We start from the raw sequence: 27,177 nt of genomic DNA on the forward strand, positions 1-27,177 counted from the left end.
GTTGCTCCACTTGAACCTGATGAGGTGGAAATACTTCTATGTTTCCTTAAAAACCATACACAAGGATATGTATAGAGACATGTTTCCCAGTGATATCAATGTCTTGTTTCTTTTTGTTGGAATCAGTGCTGCAAAGATCGCCTTCTATTGTCTTAGTATATCTTTGAAAACAGATGTGCAAGAACTGAATGGTGATCGGTTGGAACAATTGATGAGTAGATTTGGCGGATTCGACCTTGTTGTCGGTAGCATCCCATGTAACAATCTTAATAGAAGAAATAAACATCATCAGGATAAAATAGAAGATTTTTGCTGGTGCATTTTCTTGCAATGACTACCACAATGACTGTCTCTTCTGCTGCTCCAAAATACACACTGTCTTATCCCACTCTTCCCTAACCATGGAAAAGTTTATTTGATGGTAAAACTGGTTATCTCAACTTTTGGAATCCTGTACGGCATACAAATGTAGAATTTGTTCCAATGTCTTATTCTGTGCCATAAGTCCTCAAATTCAAATTCAGCAATCTTCTGAAGGACATAATGGGTATCCTCTTGACAAAGAAAGTGATCGGCATAGAAGAAGTATCAATGATGTATCAAGACTTGAGCCAGCGTCACAGTATAACCAGAGTGCAGGTAGTGACTTGTTCATGGTTATAATGTGATCTTCTAGAGAACATAAATTGATGGTTTGGGAAAATAATCTGTCTGGTGATGCTTATCGCCCTCAGCATGAGATAATCTTTCTTGATGAGTTGATAATAATGTCATAGGGGAGTGTCACAAGTTCAATTATCCAGACTTTCTGGCTTCTTGGACCACTTGCCTTCAAAAATGTGAAGTGCTTCATTATTCTGGCCTCATTCATTCTTTTTCTACTACAGAGGTAAAATAAGCAACAATTGCTTCAAGGACCTTCCTCCTTTGAGACTGTCCTGTTTGAAAATGTTTTTTCCTCCTTTGTTTATTGAAGAATGAAAGACTTTTACTATTGCCCTTCTTAGGTTCACAATAGAATCAGATCATAAACAATGAGTTTAATAAATATCAAATAAATCAACTACACTTTTAAATCATTCAAAAATCATAGTCCTATGGCAAGTGTCAAAATTATTGACTGATTTGAGGTGTGGGTGGATTTTGGTAAAGTATGTTCTTTCAAGTTGGTTCAGTATGTCGTTTTGGCTTACACTAACTTGAAGAAATGGTTGTTATGCCCATCTTGTAGAGATGCTTCTTGTTTCCCTACTCTCAGGAACGTCTTTGGGATGTGCGGTGCTTTATTAAGAGCTTAAGATCGTCTCTTATGTCATTGTTGTACCATTCATTATTCGAGCCACCTTTTTTTTAGGTTTTCAACTCGAATCCTCCTTTGGTTTCAAAATGTTATTAAAAATTTACATCTTGAACCCCCCCTTTATCATTTTTCATATCATGCATTAAATATTTTTTTTTAAAAAACAATTTTTGCAAATAAAAATCAATCTTGGAAGGCGGAATGAATTCTAAAGATATCATCTTTTACTTAGAAATCCATGTATGATTAGAATGGACTTTTCAGGTACGTAACGTAGGCCATGGCTTATGGTTACGAAAGAAAGGGATAAAAAGGCCCAAATAAGTGTTTAAGGGTAATCAAACCAAGGATCAATTCATTCTGATGCCATCAATCTTGCCTTGCTTAACTTGGATATGCTTTGTTGTGGAATTTCCATCATTTGGATCCCTCTAGACTGCCATATTTTGGATTCATTTCCATTTTCTCATATCTCCAGCATTTCTTGCTCTTTTTGTTTGTACTTGATCAACCTTGTAACTTGAGGCTCAATAAGTCACCCATCTTGATTCAATTTTCCTTCTTTTTTTTTCTTTTTTTTTTCTTTCTTTGCTGGATGAGTATAATACTTCAATTGCTTTGAGCACCTCCTTTTCCTTTTGCATTTTGGAGGTTTTCCATTATTCTTGATTGGATTGATCTTCAAGCACTCTGTATTTGACATACTTTGTAGTTCAAAACTTTCATGACTTCATGGAAACTTATCTTCGTAATAAAACTGTATTGACAATCTTTATTCTTGTGAGCCAATATCCTTTACCTTGCCTCCCAATGTAGAAGGTGATCCTTGGTTAGGGTTGAATTAGAAGAAACATTATTCAGGCTCAAATGGGGACAACAAAGGATATATATATATATTAAAGGATAAATGAAACAATGCCGTTCATCATCTCATACACAGAAACCTTTGTAAAAAGAGGTATCCACAGGGGGATGAATATTCAAGATTAACTTTATTTACATAAATAAAAGTAATTAATGCATGATATATTTATTTCAATCAATCACTTTCCCCGTCTTCTTTGAGTATGCCCTAATCACTCGAAATTATCATCAATGAGTTGGTCCATGATGCCTCATCTCGTCTCTTCTTGTAGTAAGATTCACGGATAATTGAAAGTTTGGTTCTTTTGAGGTCTTTTGGTTTATGATGGTTTTGTATTCGAAAAGACAAATGTGTGACTTTTGAAGTCATGTATATGGTGGAATGTAGTATCATCAATCAACTATACCTGAAAAGGTAAACATCTAGAGTAGGTGTAAAACAGGTGGAGACATTTCTTCAGAATCTTTGTAGTGTCAAGATGTAGTTTTGGTAATTGGCATTGGATGGGATATATAATTTTACTACTTGCCAATAGATCTATAACTCTTGAAAAATTAAAAGAATATTTAATCTACTTGATACTCAATAATCTCAAGATTAAAATTTGATTCCTTGCTCATAAGCAACACACATTTATTTATTGCACAAAAAGCGAAGAAAGGAACAAAAAACAAGTTCAAACAAGATGCTGAAAATAGAAAGTACTACAGTGGTAGATAACACTTCCACTTGTTTATTTTATTATGCCTTATTACTCCTATAATGGTATGTAATAGGATCATGATTCTTTTCTTCATTTGCCACCCATTTCTTGATCATTTCTTGTGTCAAAACCCCTTTGTCAACAAGCATCTCAATTTCTTTTAACAGTGGCCTACAATCGCCTGTAGAATGCCCCTTTACCCCCAAGTGGAAATTACAAACACTATCTTGATCATAGCTATGAGCAGAAGGGTTTGATGTCACTTTAGTTGGTCTTGGTGTAATGTACTGACCTTTAACCAAATGAGGGTATAAGTCTGAAATAGAAGTTTGGAACACTTCTAAAGTTTTTCTTGATCGCATGACTTTCTTTGTTCGATCCGAACAGTTACTTGCTCTTTTTCTTTTGCAATTGCGAGGACTCTGGATGCAACATTCATTCACATGATCAGCTTTTGCTTTTTGATCCGTCGAGCTCCTGGATGTGACTTTTGAGTTTTCTTCATTGATTACATTCTCAATTAAATCTCCACTTGTCACAAGATTCTCGAATTCAGTTGTCGGATTTTCCTGCATTAACTCGAAGAAAGGCTCTAGAAGGGAATCACGAAACATACGTGATATCTCTTCTTCTAACATGGGAGGTTGAACTTGTGCTACCACTCCTCTCCATCTTAAGGCATATTCTTGAAATATTTCAATGGTTTTCCTTTTTACTCTTCGAAGATCCATACGTGTTGGAGCTAAGCCTTTAACATACCTATATTGTCCTAAAAATGCATCAGCTAAATCTACCCATTTCTTGATCTGTTCTTGGGTCAACTGATTGTACCAGACTACTGCTGGGTTAACAAGGCTATCATGGAAAGAGTGAATTAACAGGTCATCAGAATTTAAATATCCTCCCATTTTTCTGCAAAACATTCTTAGGTGGATTAGCGGACAACTTGTGCCATCATATTTCTCAAAATCAGGCATTTTGAATTCATGGGGAATAATCAAATCTGGAACCAAGCTAAGCTCTCTTGCTTCAAATTCTTTGTGGTAGGCACTAACATCTTTCATGTTTCTGATTGCTTTCTCTATCCTCTTGACTTTCTCCTCATATTGTGAATAATTAATGAGGCTATTCTTTGGGTTTGAGTGGGATGCCCCAGGGTATGTTTTCTTTCTCGGCTCTTCAATCTGATAGCACAATTTCTCTTTATCAGTTATCTCTTCTTTATTAGATTCCATTCCCTGAATAATTTGATCTGATCCATCTGGTACTAAATCTGATGCTTCTTTCCTTGTATCCCGAGGTAACCCTGTCAATTGTTCTGGCCACTGGTCTTGTAGTCCCTTATAAGATTGCTCCATTGTTTTCATGATGACAGTAAAGTAATATGAATGAATGACCTTGGTTTTACTGTTACAAAACCTTTCATTAATTATTAACATGTTTTTATGATTAAAGTACATGACAATACTTAAATAAAAAATGTGAAAAATGCATAAATAGAAAAATAAGACTGCAAAATGTGCAATTCAAAGATATAAAAAGTAAAAATACAAAATGAAAATGCACAGATACAAAATGTAAATGCATGTATGAAAAGGTGTTACTTAATAGTGATCATCTTAGAACAGATTTCATTGAACACAAAAGCTTCAGTACATCAAACAAAATTTTTTACATGTAGGGGACAACTTTCAGTCCTAATTTCAACAAAACTTTACATATAGGGAATAACTTTCTCATTTTCTTCTTTAAAACTAAGTTAGTTTATCAGCTCATGGGCCATATTGCTTGTATGGACTACAGCTTCTTCCATGACATTCTGGGGTTCTTTCATCTCCTATGTCAATTCTTGGAGTTGATCATTTTCCTTTGTGAGAGAACATTTGTGTTCAAAAAGTTTTTTGACAAGATCTTCATGTATGTTGCAACTCTTTTTCAGTTTGGTGACCCCTGCTATCCACTCTTCTGGGGTGTTTCCTATACCAGCATTTTGAAAGGCTTGACTGACCTTCTGGAAGTCTTCATGTATGGTTTCCATTTTGGTGCACAATTTATTGTTTTCAATCTTCAAATGACGTATTTGAGCTTCAAACCTCAGCAAATCTTCTTCTCTCTGGGTGCCCCTACTGATATTCTTACCTTTGAAGACTTTTGGTATTAATCTATCAGGACCCTTGGTTACCAAACTAGGTCGATCATTTACCATAAATTGTAAGGTTCTATGATCCAAAAGACTTTGGACTTGACGTTTGAAGGCAAGACAATTCTCGATGGTATGTCCTTGAGCTCCGGCATGATATTCACAATGAACATTGATGTCATACCAATTTGGATATGGAAGTTGGAACGGTTTTATGTAATATGGAGCCACTTCTCGTGCTTCAAGTAACTTTTCATACAACTCTTTATATGATAAAGGTATAGCATCAACATGAGAACCACCTTTTGTCTTGGATTGAACCTGAGTTTTAGTCATTGGGAGCAGACCAAACTTTGATGATTTCTGATCACATGATTTCTTCTCATCTCTGAGAGCTTTTACAGTGGTCACCATTTCTTTGGTATTTCCAGACAATTTGTGAATACGAATGATGACTGTCTGTAATTTCTCAAGTTGGTTAGGATCAGAATTCCCTTGCATATCTGAAATTGCAGGATTATCTTTATTAAGCTTTCTCTCTTTCTGTGCAGGAATCTCTTCTCTTTTGGCCAAAACAGATATTCTTTCCATCATCTTGGACATCTGCTCTCTTATCTCACGTATCTCCTTTTGATCTTTAATGGGCATACAATCTTTGGGTGCATAGCTCTCCTCTATCCTTGGAGTTCCCTGAGGATGTCTTTTCTTGGCCGCATCATATTTTGTTTGATCATAGAACTTTTTGTCTATTTATGATTTCTTTCTAATTTGATGAACAGTCTTTTCAGTTAACACCTTTTGTTCATGATCATGCAATGCAAACAAAAGAAAACAATATAAACAAAGTAGAACAAAAATAACATGCATATGAAAATAAGAAAAAAATAAAATGGTTAACTAACTAATTGAAAGAAAAAATTTATTTATCATGGTATATAATAAATCCTAACCTCATGCTTTCTAATTCCATGCTTTGTTTGGAAAAATTAACCTAACTGCATGATTTCTAGTTCGCATGCATTTATTCAGGGAGAAAAAAATAATAATAATAAATTAAATAAATTAAAAGCTATAGCTTATTTCTCCTTTGTGTACACCTATGAACAGAGGTTCAGTACTGTCTTAGATTAGGAGAAGTTCTAAGGTTTTATTATATGCAGAGTTTCAATTCTAGGAGTAAAGGTACTCGAATTCTCCTTGTTAGTGCCCCCTTAGGCTGCCAACCCTCAATCCTAGTCCATTACAGATTTAAGTGGATCGAGTTCAATTCGAGGGGATACATTTCTCTATACCTGACACGGAGAATAAATTCTCACGAAGACATAAAGCATATGAACCCCGAAAGTTACTTGCTAGGTCTGACACGGAGAATAAATTCTCACGAAGACGTCGCTTTCACTCCCACTTAAAAGGGACAAACTCAATTATAGAGCTTTATGTTATGCAATGCAAGTGTTGTGTGTGAGGAGAAATGTTCAAACCTCTAACAGAAAAATAAATAATAAAATAAAATACTTGCAAATAAAATGAAATATTAATAAGAAAATATATAAAAACTATAAAATAATAAGTATATAAAAAATTTGAAAAGAAAGAATTATAAATTAAATATATGAATTTTTAATTTATAATTAATATAGACAATTTAAAAGTTTGACCAGTCCCCAGCGGAGTCGCCAAGCTGTCGTAACCGGTTTTCGTCCGGGCACGAATTTTTAAATACTTGGCAGGAAAGGTGATGTGAATAAATGGTTTAAAAAAAATAATTCGGAGTCACCATCGGCCTTTTGGGTCAGGTAGGTCGACTACCTAAAAATTATCTTTTAAAAGAGTTTTTAAGAAAGCATCAGTTAAAAGATGAACTGATCTGCGTTTTAACCAAAAATTCATTCTTTTTAATAATAAAAAGGGATTCGTGGTCGGTTACGTTTAGGGAAGGATTAGCACCCCTACAACGCCCAAAATTGGTACTTTTTAATTATAAATTGTCTCTATTATTAAAAATTAAAAAAATTCAAAATATATTTAATTTAAATTTATATTATTTCAAAATTAAAAAATATCGGAAAAGAACTTCTAGGTGCCTTAAGACAGCTCTTTTTTTCAATATTAAAAAATAAATAAATGACAAACATTTTTTATGACAAAAATTTATTTTAATATAGTAAGATATTTATTTATTCAAAAATATCAGAAAATGACTTCTAGGTATCTTAAGACAGCTCTCTTCTTTGATATTAATAAATAAAAATATATTAAAATTTTAATATTTTAAATAAAACTAAATTATAATTTTTATAATATTTAATTATTTAAAATACCAGAATAAGACATCCAATTATATTAAGACTGCCCTTTTCTTTGATATCGAAAATAAATAAACACTATTATTTAAAAAATATATATATATATTTATATGACTAAGATAATAATAAAATAATAATTAAAGCAATAATTAAATATAAAAGTAATAACAAAATAATATTGTAATTAAATAATGATCAAAATAAAAGAAATTCAAAAATTATAAAACTAAATATAAAGTATTAAAAATAAAGATAATAATTCGAAATATTATGAAAGATAATGATTAATAGTGTAATTTAACCTAATTAATTAATACGTGATTAAAATAATAATTAATAAACTATGAGGGACTAAATTTGATATTTTCCTAAATATATATAAATACAGTTAATGGTTAAAATATAATAAAATAAAATTTAAACACTAAATTAAAACGATTAAAAGTCAATTTCAGTGACTAAATTGCAAAGTTATAGAACTATAAGGGTTGCAGAAATGGTTTACCCTTTCTTAAATTACACAGATACCCTCCCCAAAACGACGTCGTTTGGGGAGGGTTTTAAATACCCTAAACGCCTGGCCCGAAGGGCCAGGCTTCCTCATTTGCTTCTTTCTCAGCTTCTCTCTAAAACAGAGAGAAGCATTTCTCTGGCTTCTCTCTAGGTTCCCTCGCCGGAGGGAAACCGGCAGCCATAGGCCACCGTATTCCAGTGCCGATCACCGCCGCCGGCCACCGTCACGGTGGCCGGAAAAATCCCAAAATACCCCAAAACGTAGCTCTAAAACCCCTAAAGCCGAACCTAGCCTCAGTTTTCCTTAAAAATCTCCTAATCGGAGTAAATCTAGAAAACAAACCGACGGTTTTACCTCGGTTTTTACACCGTTTTCGGCTATGTTTGGGCTTCTCGAGGGTAAGTCTTTTCCTTTTTTCTCTCTTTGCTTTAGATTTGCTGCTATGGGTGTTGTTTGGCTCGCTGTTGTGGTTTGTTTCTAGTTTCTTTTTTTTTCTTTTTCTTTTTTTTTTCTGTTTCTGTATCTTGGTTGCTCTCCTCTGGTTTTTTGGTTGTTGTCTCCGTTCTTTGCTTGCTGTTTTCTTTTCTTTTGCAGGCGCGATGGATTTTATAGCCATGGAGGTACGCCCTTCAGACCGGTTCCAGTGGGGACTTCTGGTGAGTCACCATAGCTATGGCGGTGACTCACCATAGGGCTCGATGTGGGTATCTTCGTGGCGTTCTGGAGACTTCTTCATGGGAGTCGTGGTAGCAGGGGATCGTCGGCAGCATATGGTTGGGTCACCTGGCAGTGGGAGTGTCGACAGAGGCGGCGGCTGGCCTTCTGGAAGCATCAGAGGCGGCTGGGGCTAGGGTTAGAAAACCCTAGCTGAAACATGTAAACCCTAATTGGGTTTTATGTCAATTGGGCCTTCTGGATTGGGCTTGAAATTGTAATCAGGCCCCGATTTTGGGCCTTGTATGTTTTTTTATTTAATGATAATAATATATATATAATAATATATTTTATTTAATAATAATAATAATAATATAATGAAAAATTAGTGTCTACACTACTTATGCATCGTTTATATCAAAATGCATTATAATTCCTTTAGTCTTTAACTCAACGGTATTTAACTGTTCATTTAACTGGCATAATTAACACCTTTATGCCAAATGCACATCTAGGCTATTAATCTTTTACTCAACGGTATTTAAACCGTTCATCTAACTAGCATAATTGAGACTTTTCTGCCAAATGCACAGCTAGGGCATTAATCTTTTACTCAACGGTATTTAACTGTTCATCTAACTGGCATAATTGACATCTTTCTGCCAAATGCAAAACTAGGCCATTAGCCTTTTACTCAACGGTATTTAATCGTTCATCTAACTTGCATAATTGACACATTTCTACCAAATGCACAATTAGGTCATTAATCTTTTACTCAACGGTATTTAAACCGTTCATCTAACTGGCATAATTGACACTTTTCTGCCAAATGCACAGCTAGGGCATTAATCTTTTACTCAATGGTATTTAACCGTTCATCTAACTGGCATAATTGACATCTTTCTGCCAAATGCAAAACTAGGCCATTAGCCTTTTACTCAACGGTATTTAATCGTTCATATAACTTGCATAATTGACACATTTCTACCAAATACACAATTAGGCCATTAATCTTTTACTCAACGGTATTTAACCGTTCATCTAACTGGCATAATTGACACATTTCTTCTAAATGCACAGCTAGGTCATTAGTCTTTTACTCAACGGTATTTAACCGTTCATCTAACTGGCATAATTGACATATTTCTTCCAAATGCACAGCTAGGCCATTAATATTTTACTAAACGGTATTTAACCGTTCATCTAACTGGCATAATTGACACCTTTCTGCCAAATGCACAACTATGCCATTAATATTTTAATCAACGATATTTAACCGTTCATCTAATTGGCATAATTGACACCTTTATGTCAAATGCACAACTAGGCCATTAATCTTTCACTCAACGGTATTTAATAGTTCATTTAACTGGCATAATTGACACCATTATGTCAAATGCATAGCTAGGCCATTAATCTTTTACTTTAGAATTATTTTTACTCTAATAATTATTCATGATATCACTTAACTCTTTCAATTCATTTTAAATTCTATAGTTTGCACAGATAGTGCCAATAAGGTAATGTACAAACTTATTATAATTTACGTGGGTTGCATACTCACTACCAATACGTAAATTCATATATAATTTCTTAGTTTTTGCAAATAAATAGCCCATACGGAAATTCATAAACTTATTATGAATTTTTTACCTTTTATCACACTTAATTCCATTGTGTAATCATCATACATATATCAATAAATCATAAATCTATAATTACCGTAACATCTACGTACATAATAAATGCACTCACCTAGATTGTCTCGCTATTATATCAAAATGTAAATTTGATTACTAAGGTACTTTGCCTTTGCCTTTGCCTTTGCCTTTGCCTTTGCCTTTTGGTTTGATTGACTCGGTAGCTTGATTTTGATCTACTCAAACATCCAATAAGGAAACATACAATATCAATTGTTAGTATATTTCCTAACAATTATACTTAAACGTTACTCAAGAGTATATATTATTATATTTTCTATAACAATCTTAGCTTATCTTAACATTTCTGACTCAATAGTTGTAACACACATAACCCGTATAATTATACCTATACAGATTATAGATGTCACCCATATTTCTAAAACCATTTCCAATTTTATAAGTGATTTAAAATTTATTTTCTTAAAATGGTAAATGATATTATATAAATATCATATCATATGAATTATTTTTCATTATAACAAATTTAAAACAAAAGATTTTTTTATGAATAGTGAATAGTGAATAGTACCCGTGAACAATGAACATTGTATCGATGTACTACTACAGTGTAGTAACGTGAACAATGTACCGATGCACAAAAACATCGAATTAAAACATTTCTTAGTTCAAGAAAATGAAACATCCTTTCGCAAAAGCTTGGCAAAGGAGAAACAATCATCGAAAAGTTTTTCACAAACCTTCGATAATAACCAACAAGTCCCAAAAACTTCGAACCTCTGAACATTCTTTGGAGGTTTCCACTCCAATATTGCTTAATTTTTTTATACGTTCTGTCGAGACAACATAACCAAGAAAAGAAACTTCTGATAGCCAAAACTCACACTTTGACATTTTGGCATATAACTTTTTATTCTTAAGTATATAAATTACAAAAAGAAGATAAGCATCATGCTCTATCTTTGTATTCGAGTATACCCGAATGTCATCAATACAAACCACCTCAAATTAATCCAAGTAAAATTGAAATACTCGATTTATCAAATCCATGAATACTACCTGAGCATTTGTCAAACCAAACGGCCTTACTACGAACTCGTAGTGTCTGTATAGTTTCCTGAAAACTATCTTTGGAACATCTCCCTCTTTAAAATTTTAACTGGTGATATCCCATTCAAATATCAATTTCAGAAAACATTGCTTCTCCTTTTAAGCTGATAAAACAAGTCATCAATCCTCAAAAGAGGATATTTGTTCTTGATAGTTACTCTATTTAACTATCGATAATTTATGCATAATCGCACATATCCTTTTTTTTTATAAACAACACCGGTTCACCCCAATGTGAACTACTCGGTCTAATGCATTCTCAATCTATCAATTCTTGCAATTGGTTCTTTATTCTCTTAACTCAATCACAATCATTAGATACGAATCCATAGATACATGATTAATGCCTTGATAACCATTAATATTAAATTACGCCTCTCAATCTGGAGGTAACCCATAATAATAAATCTAAAAAGACATATGAAAATTCCCAAGTTATGGAAATTTCATATGATCTTACTTCAGATACTTAAGTATCTCATCTTAGCTACAAAAACTATGCTCCTTTTTACATCATCTTAATCGTAACCATTGATGATATCACGTTAATGATATTTCACTTTTTCATCAATCATTAAATTTTTTAATTTCTCCGTATTTTTTTTAAATTAATCGCTTCTTGCGACTATTAACCCAACCTTAATGCAGAAAAAACCACTCATGATCAAAATGATCTAAACTCATTAATGATAATCCCACCAGATTCATCAATAACATAAGCTCCTGAATCTTTATTGGACATTTATTTATTGTCCGTCTAACACTTGTATCATGACCGTGGCCTATGGGTCTTCATCTATAATATCACTCGATATCAAGCAGAATTGAATATTTCTACTTTAGAATTCCTTATTTCCTTCATAAGGAAACCTGTATAACTTTTCCAGATCCAAAGATAATATTTTCCATACAGTTGAAACATTTTCCATCTCAACTGAAAGTCTAAATGTCAACTTCATTCAATAATAAAACTTGATAAATTTGTAGCAATAACTTCATAGTAGTTAATGCTAAAATCACACTACCAAGAAAATTTACTCATTTTTCTTATCATTACGAACTTGACACTTTTCAAGTTCTTGAGAATCCATCTCAATCTAAACAATAATTCATTGTAACATGAAATGTTAGACAATCCATTTTCGCATATTTACCTTCACAAGGTAACTCTATCCAGTTTTTATGGACTTGATATCTATTCTCCATCCAACTCATAACCATTTGATTCACTAATAACTCAACTAGCTGTAAACTTTTAGCGGACAACTTATTACCGCTTATTCATTTTTTTATTTAAAAACTTTGTTTGAAATTGAAGCATTTCTTCCACAAAATGGAGAAAAATCCCTAACAACATCCACCCTTCTAAGGTGTTTTACATAAGTCATGTCGGTCCCTTTTTTTTCGCTTTCCATCTCAACATTCTTTTCAATAATTTCGACTTTCTTACCTTTCTCTTTAATTTCAACATCTGAACATAGTCAGAATCACCATACATTAGTAAAGAGTAACTTTACTCCTATTAAGCATCATCACAATATATATACAACTATCAATAACTTTTGACATCCTAGTGGCATATATACACTTTTTAACTCAAAACAACCTCGGTTTAGTCCTAGAATCGGCTAAACCTGTAGCTCTGATGCCAATAAATGTAACATCCATAACCCGTATAATTATGCCTATACAGATTATAGATGTCACCTGCACTTCTAAAACCATTTCCAATTTTATAAGTGATTTAAAATTTATTTTCTTAAAATGGTAAATGATATTATATAAATATCATATCAGATGAATTATTTTTCATTATAACAAATTTAAAACAAAAGATTTTTATGAATAGTGAATAGTGAACAATAATAGTGAATAGTACCCCCGTGAACAGTGAACAATGTATCGATGCACTGCTACAGTACGTGAACAGTGTACCGATGCACAAAAACATCGAATTAAAATTGTCTATCGATGCATTGCTATAGTAATTTCCGAAAAATACATATAAAATTCATAAAAAATTAACCTTTCATCACTATAAAATTTACCATTTTGTTTCCAAATTTATTCAACAAAACAAATTGAATATTATTAATTACATGTCACTTTCTATGTCAAATTCCATCATAGGATGTCTTACTGATATTGAAATATACTCCTCGATGCTTGATGTCCCTTTGAACTCTTTATTCCACTATTGACTTTTTACCTACGCGTGAAAATCATCACACGCTAAGTATATACTTAGTGAGGCAATTTAAACTCATCCAATGATTCTAATCTCTTATTTACTTCATTGGCAAGTCAAATTTACTAGTAAACATCAATAAATACTCATACCATAACATATCATTATAAAACCCATTCCTTAAATCTCCCATATTTCATCCATCTTTTAGGTTTACTCCTATTTAATCACTCCTTAAGCTTCTATAATATATTCAATGCTTCAAAAACCAACCAAAAATGGAAGAAGAAAATATCCACAAAAAAACCTCACCTTTTCTATGGGAGTGAGCTTGCTCCACGGGAAAGAAGAAGAAAAGAGAAATAGCTTTTTTGGTTAACCTCATTTGCCCTTTCCCCTTATTTAATACCTTATTAAAGAAAAGAATTTAAAATTCATTTTCCTTTAAAGGACCAAAATGCCCTCTTTATTTATCTATTGATACAATTTAGTCTAACACTATTCCAAATCATTTTCTCATCTTTTACCATTTATTCAAATAAATCTTAAAATTTATATTCTTTTCAATATAGTCCCTAACCTGATATTTGGGGTATTACAATTATATACTTCAAATGCTCCATCCTCAATTTCTCAATCCATCCAATGACGGGGTTTTTGATCTCATCCCCTTTGGCATGTCTTCAGAAAAGCTGAAAAGCCTTAGTCATGTCCATTGGCAAATTAAGGTTAGGGTAAAAAAGTTCTACAACACGCTTATTGAGGGAACCCATTTCTTTTGGTAGCAAAAAAAAAAAAAAAAAAAAAGAAAAAGAAAAAAAGAAAAAGATACCCGATGATAACCCACTAGGGAAACTTGGTCAATTGAGTTGGGGCTACACCTTAGGCACCCCATATATCTTTAAGAAAATTATGTGTTGAGAGATATAACCCTACTTCGGACACAAACATAGGAAAATAGAAACATGCATGAACCCCATCATCTCTATCTTTATAGTAACTCAAATAGTGCACATGAATAAGAACTTGAAATTAAAACTCATAGTTCTCCCACTATAAGCCATGGCACGAGAGAACTCTCATCCACTGGAGAAGACGAATTCGCCTTAACTATTTTCGCCAACTTCTTCACCTCTTCCATAATATTTTTCTTCATCAAATCAAAAAGGAAAGGCAGGCGGAAAAGATAAGAAATCCATAGATGTCACATAGAAAAACGCAGCAGAAGTTCAGCATTAAAGAAAAATGAAATATGGGGATTTTCAGTCTAACCATCCCTTAAATAGCCAAAGAGCATGTGATACACCTTTCATGGCCAGTTTAATCAAGCCTCTTTAATGCATTATTTATAACGTGACATGAGGGCATAATTCTAACCGTTTGAAAAAGCAATCGTTACAGTGGTTTTCAAAAAAATGATCCCATAAATGTATTTAAGATCTTTAAAAGGATGCCTCAGTTCAAGCTATTTTATGGCATTCTCTCAATTAGAGGGAAACTTGTTATACCCACAGAAGATACTTACGGAAACAACCAACTCTTCACCACATATCCATATAGATAGCTTTGTTCACTAGAGTTTTCAAGGGATTCATATCCTCTGGACACAAGTCTCTAGATAGGCCCACATTACTTATCAGGGCAAAATCTAAGGTTTGATGTTTAAATTTGTCTAGCCTATCATTATGTGAATAGTCATTATTATCTTATATCTGACACCTATAATTAGGGTCACTATAAGGGTGCGTTTGGTTCATGGAATGTAATATTACCGGTGGGAATAAAAAATTACCATTGAATAGGATTACTGGGAATGTTGTATTTTGTGTTTGGTTGGTTTAGAAGGAATGTAAGATTACCGTGTTTGGTTAAATGAATAAAAAATTATTGGAATTTATATTTGACCAGATTGTCCTTATTATATATTTGTTTTTTTTAATAAGTTCGAAAAAAAATTATATATTTTCTTTAAAAAATTTAAATTCATAAAATTTATATAAATTTTTTTTACAAAATTGAAAATATAAAAAGGTTTAATGAAAGGGTAAAATTTTATTTTAACCCCTGAACTTCATATAAAATTTTAATTATAGACTTTTTTTTTTGTAAATCTAAAATAATTTAAGGATAAATTTGTAATTTAACATTCGTATAATTTTTATTATTCAATGACAAAAGAATGATATTTTTGGAAAAAAAATAAGGGCATTTCAGTCCAAAATTCCGGTAATCGAACAATACCTAAGGGAAGGGAGGTAATGACATTCCCGGTAATATACCCAAAAAAATCTACTATTGGTAGTAAAACATTATCGAGAATGACATTCCCGGCCAACCAAACGGGGGAATGTGGATTCTATTCCCATGGAAATCCCATATTCACCGAACCAAACAGTCCCTAAATGTCTCTAAGCTAGGACTAAGAAATACTTCTTTCATTCTAACCCTCATCTATACCATCTCTTTCTCTCCTATTATAAAATTATGTTAGTGAGTTGATAAATTGATGGTAACTGACAATCAGCGGTGCCAATAAAGAAGGGGATAGTGAGGAATCACTTTCATTATCTTGAAACCCAAGATGAATGTTCCAAAATATTGTACGAGCCCCATCATGAACCTAAGACACTCACGTGGGTGGTGGAGCCCCGCCCCGCCATGTGGCAACATGTAACCCAATAGACTCAAATTCCTTGCATTGAGAAGAAAAAGTTTGGACCAAAAAAAGCTTGTACTTAACGTGATCAACCATGGTTCACGTGGCCCATGTTTTATTGTCTTTGAAATATTTTCTCTTTAGGATGAATTATTTAAAATTTTCCTATTCCACCCAGTAACTAAACAGGGTGGACGAAGCCAATCCTTGCAAGAGAAACAGACAACGACAGTGCTGAGAAGGGAAGGGAGGGGCTAGGAATGATGATGGTGATAACCGGAGCCCATAACTCAACGGACATTAAATGTCTAAGTCAGGAATTTCGTGCAGCGTCTCTTACAATTGTGTTCAAACTAACAAAGACACCACATTGCTTTTTCTTTTTTGTTACGTCACATTCACACCCAACAGCATATCATGGGGAATGAAAAAGGCGTGGTGGAACATGAAAGAGATGATAGAAGAAAGATCTCATCCTGATCATAGTGTATACGAAGGTACATAAGATTTTATGTTAGAAGAAAAAGAGATTTTTAAAATCTTAAGAGAGATAAATTTATAAAATTTTAAAAAAAATTTAAAAGAAAATATATAGAAAGAATTTATGATAATCTTAAATATTTAGAGAAGTAACGGCCTCAACCACCCTCCCTTGATCTATCCCTAGTGGCCATGGTGGCTTGTGTGAACCATGAAGCAACAACAACAAACCCTGAACAGAAAGTTGAGCGCAAGAAAAACTAATCAAGCATCACATAGACAAATACCAACAATAATCCCGCGAGCGTTTTGCTAATAATATACTGAGAAACCAAGAAATATGGAATACCTTCATTTCTATTTCGTCCAATAACCAGAACGCAAGTTACAGGCCGCTTAAATAATTGAAATGCTCTCTATTCCAGATAAGGTTCCACTAAACAATTTAGTATTATAAAGCATGGTCTATGTCGTAACCGGCTTTCGTCCGGGTACAAAATATTTATTTGGCAGGAAAATTGATATGAATAAATAGTTTTGAAAATAATTTGAGAGTCGCCATCGGCCTTTGGGTCAGATAGGTCGAATACCTAAAAATTATTTTTTTAAAAGAGTTTTAAGAAAACATCAAAAATAAAATGATCTGCGTTTATAACCAAAAATTTGTTCTTTTTAATAATAAAAAGGGATTCGTGATCGGTTACGTTTAGGGAAGGATTAGCACCCCTACAACGCCCAAAATTGGTACTTTTTAATTATAAATTGTCTCTATTATTAAAATTTAAAAATTCAAAATATATTTAATTTATAATCCTATTATTTCAAAATTATATAAAAAAAATATTTAAAAATATCGGAAAAGGACTTCTAGGTGCCTTAAGACAGCTCTTTTCTTTGATATTGATAAATATTAACTTAAATTAAATAATATTTTTTATAATTTTTAATTTTAAAATACCAGAATAGGACATCCAGTTGTATTAAGACTGTCCTTTTCTTCGATATTGAAAAATAAATATTAAAATAATTTATTAAAAATATATAAATAATTATTTATTATATATATTTATAACTATATAATAATAAAAGTATTTAAATATATAAACAAATAAAACAATAAAAATACAATTAGAACGATATATTTAAAAGCAGTAAAATAAATGAAAACATTTAAAATTAGTGACTAAAATATAATAAAATTAAGATTAAAAATCTAATTCATAATTAATCAAAATTATAGGGATTAAACATACTATTTTTTATTTTATTAATTTAATGACTAAAATAAAACTATATAAAATTTGGATATTAGATTAAAATAAATTAAAACATATTATTCAGATTAAAATATTAATTATTAAAATTATAGGAATAAATCTGTTATTTATCCTATATATATTATTTTAATATAAAGGACTAAAACAAATAAAAATGAAATTAAAGAACCGAATTAAAAGGATTATAAACTTGATTTAGTGACTAAAATGTAAAAATTACAAGTTTGAATGGCTTCGGACGGGGTTTACCCTTTATGAAATTACAGAAATACCCTCCCCAAAACGACGTCGTTTGGGAGAGGGTATTAATACCCGAAACCGGCTGGCCCTACGGGCCAGCTTCTCATTTCTTCATTTCTGTTCTCTCTCTAACAGAGAGAATAAATTTCTCTCTGGCTTCTCTCTAGCTTCCCTCATCGGAGGGAAGCCGGTCACCAGACGGCAACCGTCTGCCGCCGTGACCCTCACCGCCGGCCACCGTATTCGGTGGCCGGAAAATTTTATTTTTACATTATTAGGTAGATCGGACCGTCCTAAGGACGGTTCCAGCGTTTTTTTTTTTAAAAAATAGCTCTTGATCGGAGCGAATATAAAGAAATACCTTCGGTTTCCGAAGGTTTTGATGACGTTTGAAAGATCCGGTGACTTCCTCGGTAAGCTTCTTTCCTTTCTTTTTGTTTCTGTTTTGGTTTTTGCTGGTTGGGGAAGTTTGCTCTCTGTTTTCTGTCTCTCTCTGTCTCTGTGTGTCTCTCTGTGGGCCTTTTTTTTTTTGCAGGTTGGGTGATGGCTTTATAGCCATCACCGGCACTCGTCTCAGACCGGTCCGAAGAGCGGATTTCGGTGAGTCACCGAACTATGTGGTGACTCACTGCTAGAGTAGCAACGTGGGTGACTATCTGGGTCTTCTGGAGGCTTCGATGGAGGCGTGGCACTGGCAGCAGAGGCGGCTGGAAGCTGGACCGTTGGCTGAGGCGGCTGGAATTTTCAGAAAACCCTAAAAGGGTTAGGGTTCTCGATCGGGTTGGGTTTGGGCTTCAGGTTTTGTAAATGGGCTTATATTTGGGCTTGTAATATTAAATAATATATAATAATAATAATAATAATTATTATTATTATAATTATAATAATAATAATTATAATAATAATAATAACATTAAAATGAAAAAAATGAATATCTTCAGCTGTCCCTCTTTGCTTATTCTTAATAAGAATAGAGCAAAGACGAAAAGATAATAAGTTTTTTTTCATTTGACTTCACTTGATTAGTATGGAGATGTTGAATAAATTCTTCTTTTTCTTTCAGATGAGTTCTTCTCATTATGAACTTTCCGCTGGGGATGATGTTGACCTCTTTCTTTCTGTGATAGAGTCATTCAAAAGGTTGAATAAGCTCTTCTTATTATGAACTTCTTCTTCTCCTGATGAGTTCTTCTCATTATGAACTTCTCTGGGAAAACTGACCCATCAAGTGATGGATTTGAGCAAAAAGTTGAACAAATTCTTCTCATTATGAACTTCTTCTTCTTTCTTCAGATGAGTTCTTCTCATTATGAACTCGAACTGGAAAAGATAGTCCATCAAGTGATAGATTTGAACAAAAGGTTGAACAAATTCTTCTCGTTATGAACTTCTTCATCTTTCTTCAAGTAATGAGTTCTTTTCATTATGAACTCTACCTGGAAATTTTAATCCATCAAGTGATAGATTTGAGAAAAAGGTTGAACAAATTCTTCTCATTATGAACTTCTTAATCCTTCTTCAGATGAGTTCTTCTCATTATGAACTCGAACTGGAAAAGATAATCCATCAAGTGATAGATTTGAGGAAAAGGTTGAACAAATTCTTCTCATTATGAACTTCTTCATCCTTCTTCAGATGAGTTCTTCTCATTATGAACTTCTCTGGAAAAGCTGACCCATCAAGTGATGGATTTGAGCAAAAAGTTGAACAAATTCTTCTCATTATGAACTTCTTCTTCCTTCTTCAGATGAGTTCTTCTCATTATGAACTTCTCTGGAAAAGCTGATCCATCAAGTGATGAATTTAAATCTTTGCTAAAATCTTTGAAATTCCTGTCAAAATTCAACATGGATGAGAATGAATGAAAATGCACCTATTTTTGCAAATGCCTAAATATGATGCATGACTGTTAAGTTATTTGATTTCAGATTGGTGAACTGAATATTTCTTCAGTTGTAGAAACCCAATAAATCTTTCTTTTTCATATCAGAGAATCTATCATCTTTGACAAATGTAGATATAATGTCACAAAATCTCTTGAGAATAAAACTCAATAGTATAGGCTCCTGAAAAGCTTGCCTGCATGTGACATGTTGATTCTGATAACAACTCATCTGATTATGAAATGACCTTTCAAGATGATTTTACAAATATCGATAGTTCTTTTAATACCGTGAAATCTTGAATTCTGATTCTGATGAGGAGAATAAACTGTTATACTTGACAAAAATGGGATTCTCAGAGGCTGAAACTTCAATAACCATGGAGAGATGTGGTTCAGATTCATCAATTGCAAAATTGAAAAATTTTATATGTACTGCTCAAATGGCTAAGGTTACTGACACATTTCTTCCGGTAAAAGATGGGAAGCCATTATGCGATGATCCCCATTACAAGAAAAGGTGAAATTCGGGCTATGATTTTTGGGAAAGGAATAAACAGAAGAAGCTTGAAAAGAAGCTTCTTAATGAAGACGATCATGCAGTTCATCTTTTAATTCCAATGATTGGTTCTGTAGTTCCTACCAAACCAGATCAGATAACTCAAAGAACACTTCCAGAAGATGCTATTGAGTCTCCTTATTTCTACTATGAGGAAATTCATCTTTCAAATTTAATGATTGGTTCTGTGGTTTCATATCAAACCAGATCAGATAACTCAAAGAACACTTCCAGAAGATGCTATTGAGTCTCCTTATTTCTACTATGAGCAAATTCATCTTTCAAATTTAATGATTGGTTCTGTGGTTTCATATCAAACCAGATCAGATAACTTAAAGAACACTTCCAAAAGATGCTATTAAGTCTCCTTATTTCTACTATGAGCAAATTCATCTTTCAAATTTAATGATTGGTTTTACCAAACCAGATCAGATAACTCAAAGAACACTTCCAGAAGATGCTATTAGCACATTTATCTTTCAAATTCAATGATTGGTTTTACCAAACCAGATCAGATAACTCAAAGAACACTTCCAGAATATGCTATTGGAACATTTATCTTTCAAATTCAATGATTGGTTTTACCAAACCAGATCAGATAACTCAAAGAACACTTCCAGAAGATGCTATGAGCACATGGCATTTGTTCCAGTTAATGTTTGGACTGGGAGTACTTATTCGATGTAAAGCCAGAATTTGTAGATTCGAAGCATTTTCATGCTACTACACTGAAAAGGGCTATATTCATAATTCTGCCAATTAAGAACAGATTTTCTCTTATTCTGCTTCCTCCATGTGCTGATGCTTTTCCATTGACAAAGAAATGATGGCCTTCATGGGATCCAAGAACAAAGTTGAACTGTTTATAAACATGTATAGGAAGTGCCAAATTGACAGAAAGGATCTGTAAGGCTCTTGAAGCTTATGACAATGAGCCACCTTCGAGTGTCCAGAAGTATGTTCTTGATGAGTGCTGAAAATGGAATCTAGTATGGGTTGGAAGGAATAAAGTTGCTCCACTTGAACCTGATGAGGTGGAAATGCTTCTAGGTTTCCTTAAAAACCATACACAAGGATCTGTATAGAGACATGTTTCCCAGTGATATCAATGTCTTGTTTCTTTTTGCTGGAATCAGTGCTGCAAAGATCGCCTTCTACTGTCTTAGTATATCTTTGAAAAACAGATGTGCAAGAACTGAATGGTGATCGGTTGGAGCAATTGATGAGTAGATTTGGCGGATTCGACCTTGTTGTCGGTAGCATCCCGTGTAACAATCTTGATGTTCATGGCTTTAAGATGGTGATGATTTGCTTACTTTATATTCCATGCTTTTAAAAGGTATTAACATAAAGTGATATTCAGAAATCTTTAATTTATTTCAAAATTATGTTAATTCAATAAAAGAGTAAATTGAATTTTCGAAAATAAATTGAATCTCAAATAAATTGAACTTGAAATAGATAGAATTGTATTCAAAGTTATGGCAAGCATAAGAATGATAAAAATTCAAATGTCTTAACAAATTATTAGCATAAGTATTTCTAAATTAATCAAGTTGACACAATTTAGAGAAATGATGTAAGCTTTTGTCTGGAAGATCTCAAATGTTGTCGAAATGCTTGTAGATGTGAAGTTTCTTCCAAACTGTCAAAATCTTAAGAGGGTTCAATTGCCAGATGCCTAATATCAACCTACATTTGAGCCACCTTTTCAGGTTTTCAACTCAAATCCTTCCTTTGGTTACAAGATGCCCTTTGCGGGTTTTCACCTTGACCCCCCCTTTTTCTTCTTTTTTCTCTTTTTTTTTCTTTTTTCTCTTTTTTTCTTTTCTTTTTTCTTTTCTTTCTTTTTTCTTTTTTTCTTCAAACAAAATATTTCTTGACAGAATCCGAGTTTATTGGATTTCTCAGAATTTTTCCATCCATTTCTGCCAAGATCAATGCTCCTCCGGAAAAGGCCTTTTTTATAACGTATGGCCCTTCCCAATTAGGCATCCATTTCCCACGGAAATCTTTATATATAGGCAAGATCTTTTTTAGTACTAGATTACCCTCTTGGAATTTTCTTGGATGTACTTTTTTGTCATGAGACTTCATCATCCGTTTTTGATACATCTGTCCATGGCAAATAGCTTTCAATCTTTTCTCCTCAATAAGGTTCAATTGATCAAATCTAGCTTGGATCCATTCAGATTCATCCAATTTTATTTCTCTCAATATTTGAAGCGATGGAATCTCAACTTCAATTGGTAAGACTGCTTCCATCCCATAGACTAAAGAAAAAGGCGTTGCCCCAGTATATGTTCGAACAGTAGTTCGGTATGCGTATAGAGCAAAAGGTAACTTCTCGTGCCAATCTTTGTAAGTTTCAGTGGTCTTTGTAATGATTCTCTTGATGTTCTTGTTTGCTGCTTCAACTGCCCCATTCATCTTTGGACGATATGCCACTGAGTTTGCATGTTTGATCTTAAACTGTGCACAAAGTTCGGTCATCATTTTGTTGTTCAGGTTCAGAGCATTATCTGTAATGATCCTTTCTGGTAGACCATATCGGCAAACTATCTCTTTCTTTATGAATTTGCAGACTGTGGACCTCTTAATATTGGCATATGAAACAGCTTCAACCCATTTGGTAAAATAATCAATTGCCACAAGGATGAAACAATGTCCATTCGATGCTTTCGGTGTGATTGCTCCAATGACATCTATTCCCCACATAGAAAATGGCCAGGGTGCTGTCATTACATGTAAAGGAGATGGGGGTACATGAATCTTGTCGGCATATATCTGGCATTTATGACATTTCCTTGCATAATCAATGCAATCTGTGTGCATGGTAGCCCAATAATATCCATATCTCATTATTTTTCTGGCCATGGAAAGATCATTTGCATGTGTTCCACATATTCCACTGTGTATTTCTTCAATGACGTTTCGAGCTTCGCTGGTATTTAAACATCTCAATAGCATTTGATCATTGCTTCTTCTATACATAATCTCGCCATCAAGAAAATATCTAGCAGCCATTCTTCTCAAGGTTCTTTTATCAATTTCTGATGCATTTGGTGGATAACTTTGATTTTTGATATATTGCAGAATATCATGATACCATGGTTTACCATCTACCTCTTCTTCCACACTATAACAATGTGCAGGAATTTCATATACTTGCATTTTGATTGGCATCATATCAACTTTTTTTGGTTGCCTGAAACATAGCAGCTAATGTAGCCAAAGCATCTGCCATTTGATTTTCTTATCGAGGGAGATAATTGAAGGTAACTCTCTCAAATTCTTTCACTAATTCGAGGGTAAAATTTCAGTATTCCAACAATTTGGGATCTTTTGTTTCCCATTCTCCTCGCAATTGATACACCACTAACGATGAATCTCCATATATTTTGAGACATTTGATTTTTCTTTCTATAGCTGCTTTCAATCCCATGACACAAGCTTCATATTCTGCCATGTTATTGGTGAAAAAGAACTCCAGTCTACTTGTAAAGGGATAATAAACATTTTCTGGAGAAATTAACACTGCCCCGATTCCTCGTCCCAAAGCATTGGATGCTCCGTCAAAGTAAAGCTTCCAAGATGCAGATGTGTCATTTGTTCTGACTTTTTCATTCATGAATATACATAACAAATCTTCATCAGGAAAATTGAAACTCAAAGGCTGATAATCATTTGATACACGACTGGCCAGAAAATCAGCTATTACACTTCCTTTTATTGCTTTTTGGTTGACATATACAATATCAAACTCAGATAATAACATCTGCCATCTAGCCATTCTGCCTGTCAAAGCTGGTGATTCCATTAAGAATTTCAAAGGATCAAGTTTGGATATCAAGTATGGTATAACATATATTGTCTGAGTCTTCGAGTAGTCCACACCAAAGCACAACATAATTTTTTGTATTGGTGGATATCGAATTTCACAATCGGTAATTTTCTTGCTCAGATAATAAATAGCCTTTTCTTTTCTTCTAGATTCATCATGCTGTCCTAGTACACATCCCATCAAATTTTCGAAGACCGTCAAGTAGAGAATTAATGGTCTATCAGGCATTGGTGATACTAAAATTGGGGCATTGGATAAATATTTCTTAATAATATCCAAAGTTTCTTGACATTCTTCATTCCAGACTTCAGGATTGTTCTTTCGAAGTAATTTGAACACTGGATCACATTTGTTAGTTAATTGAGAAATGAACCGAGATATATTTTAATCTTCCCAAAAAGCCTCGAACTTCTTTTTTGTATTGGGTGGTGGAAGATCTTGAATTGCTTTTACTTTATCTGGATCAATCTCGATTCCTTTTTTGCTGACCATAAATCCAAAAGTTTCCGGAAGTTACCCCAAAAGTGCATTTGGCAGGGTTGAGCTTTAATTGATATTTCCTCAATCTCTGGAAAAGCTTTCTCAAATTTTGAATATGTTCTTCTTCAGTTCGGGATTTGGTAATCATGTCATCCACGTATACTTCAATCTCTTTGTGCATCATGTCATGAAACAAAGTTACCATGGCTCTTTGATACGTTGCCCCTGCATTTTTCAATCCAAATGGCATCACTTTATAACAGAATGTGCCCCACATGGTTACAAATGTTGTTTTTTCCATGTCTTCAGGATTCATTTTTATCTGATTATATCCTGAAAAGCCATCCATAAATGAAAACCATGCGTGCCCTGCAGTATTGTCCACCAATGTGTCTATGTGGGGTAATGGAAAGCTATCTTTCGGACTAGCTTTGTTGAGATCTCTGTAATCCACACACATTCGAACTTTCCCATTTTTCTTTGGTACGGGAACAATGTTGGCTACCCATTCTGGGTATTTAGATGCCTGTAGGAAACCTGCATTGATCTGTTTTATTACTTCTTCTTTGATTTGCAACAACATTTCTGGCTTCATTCGTCTGAGCTTTTGTTGGACCGGTTTATATTCTGGATTGATTGGAAGCTTGTGTATCACTATATCTGTTCTTAGACCAGGCATATCTTGATAAGACAAGGCAAAGATATCTTTGAACTCTTGAAGGAGATTTATCAATTCTTGTTTTATCTGGATTGTCAGAGTAGTACCAATTTTCACCTCTTTTATTTCTTCATCTGTTCCCAAATTCACAGTCTCAATCTCTTCTTTGTGGGGTAGAATTTGTTTGTCTTCTTTTTCTACCAATCTTAATAGTTCAGTAGGAACATCACATTCCAGTTCATCCTCACACCCATTGATTTCTTCCAGACATATAGGTTGCTCTAAATTTATCTCTTGATTAAATTTAGGAATAAACATGCTATTAACATGGTGACACCTGCAAATTTAAGTCGGACATATTTCCGAAAGAATATAGTAAATTTATGAAATAAATAAATGTAAAAATGTAAGAAAATGTAAAGAATGATTGCCATCTGAAAATTTTAAAGAAAATTTCTTATATTTAACATAATTTCCTTTACAAGATAACAAAAAGTTTTCATATTTTTGAGCTAAACATAAAGATTAGTTCTGAATATTACTCTGAGTTAATATTAAAAACTATAGGAAGATCTTCAGTGGTCCAATTGTTGAGTGTTTCTCCAGGAAAACATGGGTGAATCCTATCCAAGTATTTGCCAGTCTTGTTGTCATTCATGATCATGTTGATAAATAATCCATTCATAGCTTCTTCAACTATGTCTTGATCTTTCGTCAACTTTTCTTCTTTAAAGGCTTCAGCCAATTGTTGTTCTATATTAATTGTTCCCCCTGATCTGAATGTGGTCTTCAACTGTGGGAAAAACATGTGTTCCCAAAGGATTTCTTTCCCTTTCGACCTTGCCTTTCTGTCTTCACATCTTCTTTTCATCTCTTTGTTCTTTTACTGAAAATTGGGCTTAAATCCAAGCCCAAAACGATCTTTCTTCATCTTTATACTGACAGGAACTGAAATCCCTTGAAGATTCTTTCCTAAACCTTTCCCAGCTTTAGCTCCGATGCCTAAAGTTTGTCGTACCGTCATCTTGGTGCAATCAGATAATCTGGGATATGGAATTTTGCTTCCTTCTGCAATAAAGGTTGCATTGACAAATTCAAGAGCTCGAAAAGAGCATTCAAGAGCATCATCATTGGTTTCGATATATGGAACATCACTTGTTACAGACGCAATGATTTCTTCTTCAGCTCCTACGCATATTAGTTGTCCATCAACAACAAATTTCAATTTCTGATGTAATGAAGGAACGGCTCCTGCTGAATGAATCCATGGCCTCCCTAATAAACAATTATATGTAGGGTGGATGTCCATCACCACAAAGTCAATACTGTACACGATTGGTCCAATTAACAACGGTATTTCCATTTTCCCAAGCACTTCTTTTTGAGTACCATCAAATGCTCGCACTACATTCTGATAACTCTTCATGTGTGATTGATCCACAGACATTCTTTGAAGTGTGACTAGAGGCATCAAGTTGAGAGCGGATCCATTGTCAATCAATACTCCTGGCAACACATGACCATGACAATGTGTCGTGATGTTCAAAGCTTTTACTGACCCCATTCCGCCTTCTGGTATTTCATCATCCGTGAACGTTATGTAATTGTCAGCGGCTATATGTCCCATAATTCTGTCAAGTTTATTGAGGGATATATCTTC

This window comes from Hibiscus syriacus, unplaced genomic scaffold (assembly GCF_006381635.1).
Source record: "Hibiscus syriacus cultivar Baekdansim isolate YM2019G1 unplaced genomic scaffold, ASM638163v2 tig00111250_pilon, whole genome shotgun sequence".
NCBI lineage: Eukaryota > Viridiplantae > Streptophyta > Magnoliopsida > Malvales > Malvaceae > Hibiscus > Hibiscus syriacus.